This window comes from Lithobates pipiens, unplaced genomic scaffold (assembly GCF_037356315.1).
Source record: "Lithobates pipiens isolate NorthernLeopardFrog02 unplaced genomic scaffold, aLitPip1_a1.2 Scaffold_22, whole genome shotgun sequence".
Taxonomy (NCBI): Eukaryota; Metazoa; Chordata; class Amphibia; order Anura; family Ranidae; genus Lithobates; species Lithobates pipiens.
Genome location: NW_027507784.1, coordinates 151,031,762 through 151,036,424, shown reverse-complemented (window position 1 = coordinate 151,036,424; position 4,663 = coordinate 151,031,762).

Genomic DNA, 4,663 nt, shown 5'->3' with positions numbered 1-4,663 from the left:
TGGACTCTATCCAATTCCAAATGGCGATCCGGAATGTCCGAGATTAAATTCTTGATAAGAGATCTCACCACCTTATGGACCTCCTTTTCAGATTCTGGGATCCCCCGTACCCTGAAATTATACCTTCTCGACCTATTTTCGAGGTCATCGATTTTTGCAAACGCAGTCTCCAGTTGGTCCTGAACCTCCTCTAATCTAGCAGAATTCTGATTTATCCGGGTTACTGCCTGGTCAGTCTTCTGTTCCATAGTGTCCAACCTCAGTCCTAATTGCTGTAGATCTGCCTGTAGAGAAGTAGTGATCTGTGTTGCTTGTATAGCTAGGCTTTTGGACAGCATGTGTGAGAAAGCAGTCATCATGGAAGGAAAGTCTGTGGGGGGAGGGATATCTTCATGTACCTCACTGACTGCAAGCAGCAGGCCTGTATGGGGATCCCTCATAGGGGTAGAGGGATATCCCGTGCTCAATCCGCCCAGCAGAGACTCAGTGGGGGGAGAGGGAGAGTTAACTGCCTGTAAAGGAGCACAGTCTGTACCTTGAAAAGGCAGCTGATCTTGGTCCTGGTCCGCAATGGATGTGACCTGTGGCGCTGTGACTGGGAGGCCTCGTGTAGCCGCCGCCATCTTGGCATAGCTGACTGGGCCGTTTTCAGGCAGCATACGGCCGGGTAGATCTCTCCTGGCGTTCGGAGACGCTATCCACGGGATCTGCCTGAATCTGCCGGTATGCTGTGTGTTAGGGCGCTCTATGCGCTCCGGTGGTCACTGCAGGGCTGTGGTGGAGCGGAGCTCTAGAAGCCGGTGGCCATCTTGGGAGACTCCGCGCATGCGCTCCTTGCGACTACCATTTTTAAACCTAATTTCACTGCGAATAGCAATGTTTGTATTTAAAAAAAAAATAAAATAAAGATCCTTATCTTTATGTGCTAGCTTTGTGAATTTAGACTATACACTCACTGGTGACTTTATTAGGTACACCTTACTGGTACTGGGTTGGACCACCTTTTGCTTTCAGAACTGCCTTAATTCTTTGTGGCATAGCTTCGACAGGGTGTTGGAAACATTCATCAGAGATTTTGGTCCATATTGACTTGATAGTATCATGCAGTTGCTGCAGATTTGTCGGCTGCACATCCATGATGCAAATCTCCCGTTCCACCACATCCCAAATGTGCTCTATTGGATTGAGATCTGTTGACTGTGGAGGCCATTGGAGCACAGTGGACTCATTGTCATGTTCAAGAAACCGGTTTGAGATGAGCTTTGTCACATGGTTAATTATGCTGCTGGAAGTAGCCATCAGAAGATGGGTAGACTATAGTCATAAAGGGATGGACATGGATATTACTAAGGTAGGCTGTGGCATTTAACCACTTAAATACCAGGCACTTAGACACCTTCTTGCCCAGACCAATTTTCAGCTTTCAGCGCTGTCGCACTTTGAATGACAATTGCGCGGTCATGCTATACTGTACCCAAACAGAATTTTTATCATTTTGTTCCCACAAATAGAGGTTTATTTTTATTTTATTTTATTTGGGATTCTTTAAACTGATTTTGAGAAATGAGGCCCCAGCTCATGTGCAGATAGACTGGTTACACAGAGGCTTCCTTCCACCACCCCAGGATGTCAACAAACTCAGAGCCATCATTTGTAAAATACATACTTATGCAATTGAGGAAGGCATAATGTCTGGTATGAGTGAGAAACAATATATTGATTTGGAGGGAGCATAGCTTTCTCTTTTCCCTGATCTGTCCAGATGAACACTCATAATGAGAAAATCTCTCAGACCAGTCCTAGAGCAAAAGGGAGTGAACTTACACTGGGGATTCCCATTTTTGTCTTATTGCAAGAAAGTTGGGAAAACTGCAGTTTTCGAATTATAAGGATGATCTACCCAAGTTCCTAGACCAATTGACACTCCCACCTGTGAACTTCCTGGACTGGATATTCCTAGAGGAATTTCCAATTCTGAGGAGCCAGGAATGCTATCAAACTGTTTTGCAATGGTCCTGATGATAACAACGGCACAGACAGGGCACTACCCTGTCTGTTCCCCACAACAAAAATAATAGTTGCTCACTCACCCTGTTCACTACGACATGCTTATTAAGCCATCTTTGTTTACCTATTTCTCCATGTTTTTTTGATGTGTGAGTCTAAAGTATTTAGACTGGCGTGTTGTTGCCTTTCTCCCCTAAATAGGGGCTACTCATTATAAAGCAATGCTGTAGGGACAAAACTATCTTCTCTGACTATATTCTATAACATCATTCTCTTAGCTCAGGGTTGCTGGGGGATCTTTTGCAGCATCCTACCTTTTAACATCATTGTACAATTTATACATATATTAACCACTTATGATAGCTTTTTATGGTAAACACAAGAACCTTCTACCCAGTGGCCACATAGACTTAGATTTTTTTCTATATCCACCTTACTAGCCCTGGGGTAGTGTTAGCTTTACCTTGCTCATGCCCAACTTCAACCTCTGAATAGATTTGTCTCCAATGTATGGAGACTTTACTGTATTTTACAGTCTGCAGGGGAGCCTGGCTGTGCATTCTAGACAGGGCGTACCCGGTCTCAATCCTTACACTACATGCACCTTGCAATCTTCAGTACATATATTTCTGTTTTTTTGTTGTTTATATTCTGCTCTTGTTTTGTTCAGTTGGTTTATTTTGATTAATGGGATCAATTACAGAATTATGAGATGCTCATGGATAGACATGCATTTAGGTTGACTGCTTATCACCTGAGTGAGTCTACTGCTATATACCGATTGACTGATGCTATGATATCAAGAAAATGACATTGAAATTTAAATGAATCTCGTACAATTTATGTGGTCTTTGATCACCCCATATACAGTGGTGTGAAAAAGTGTTTGCCCCCTTCCTCATTTCCTGTTCCTTTGCATGTTTGTCACACTTAAGTGTTTCGGAACATCAAACCAATTTAAACAATAGTCAAGGACAACACAAGTAAACACAAAATGCAATTTGTAAATGAAGGTGTTTATTAATAAAGGTGAAAAAAAATCCAAACCATCATGTGTGAAAAAGTGATTGCCCCCCTTGTTAAACATACTATAACTGTGGTTGTCCACACCTGAGTTCAATTTCTCTAGCCACACCCAGGCCTGATTATTGCCACACCTGTTCACAATCAAGGCATCACTTAAATAGGAGCTGCTTGACACAGTAAGGTCCACCAAAAGATCCTTAAAAGCTACACATCATGCCGAGACCCAAAGAAATTCAGGAACAATTGAGAAAGAAAGTAATTGAGATCTATCAGTCTGGAAAGGGTTATAAAGCCATTTCCAAAGCTTTGGGAATCCAGCGAACCACAGTGAGAGCCATTTTCCCCAAAGGCAAAGACATGGAACAGTGGTGAACCTTCCCAGGAGTGGCCGGCCGCCCAAAATTACCCCAAGAGCGCAGCGACGACTCATCCAAGAGGTCACAAAAGACCCCACAACAACGTCCAAGGAACTGCAGGCCTCACTTGCCTCAGTTAAGGTCAGCGTTCATGCCTCCACCATCAGGAAAAGACTGGGCAAAAATGGCCTGCATGGCAGAGTTCCAAGGAGAAAACCACTGCTGAGCAAAAAGAACATCAAAGCTCGTCTCAATTTCTCCACAACACATCTTGATGATCCCCAAGACTTTTGGGACAACATTCTGTGGACCGATGAGACAAAAGTGGAACTCTTTGGAAGGTGTGTGTCCAAGTATATCTGGCGTAGAAGGAACACTGCATTTCATAAAAAGAACATTATACCAACAGTAAAATATGGTGGTGGTAGTGTGATGGTCTGGGGCTGTTTTGCTGCTTCAGGACCTGGAAGACTTGCCGTGATAAAAGGAACTATGAATTCTGCTGTCTACCAAGAGATCCTGAAGGAGAATGTCCGACCATCTGTTCGTGTACTCAAGCTGAAACGAACTTGGGTTCTGCAGCAGGACAATGATCCTAAACACACCAGCAAGTCCACCACCGAATGGCTGAAGAAAAACAAAATGAAGACTTTGGAGTGGCCTAGCCAAAGTCCTGACCTGAATCCTATTGAGATGTTGTGGTATGACCTTAAAAAGGCCGTTCATGCTCGAAAACCCTCTAATGTAACTGAATTAGGACAATTCTGCAAAGATGAGTGGGCCAAAATTCCTCCAGGACGCTGTAAAAGCCTCATTGCACGTTATCGCAAACGCTTGTTTGCAGTTGTTGCTGCTAAGGGTGGCCCAACCAGTTATTAGGTTTAGGGGGCACTCACTTTTTCACACAGGGCCATGATGGTTTGGATTTTTTTCACCTTTAATAATAAACACCTTCACTTACAAATTGCATTTTGTGTTTACTTGTGTTGTCCTTGACTATTGTTTAAATTGGTTTGATGTTCCGAAACACTTAAGTGTGACAAACATGCAAAGGAACAGGAAATGAGGAAGGGGGCAAACACTTTTTCACACCACTGTACATGGTAAATTGTGGCAGGAGTTTCACCACTTAAAACTGCACATAGTGCTACTCCAGGAGACTTACTTCACAGTGATTTCTACACCCAAGTTGCTACATGCAGTGTTTGATCAATGGTTTCTCTGCCCTTCTCTCATCTCAAAAATGAGGGGGGCAGGGCCGTCTTTAAGGCAGG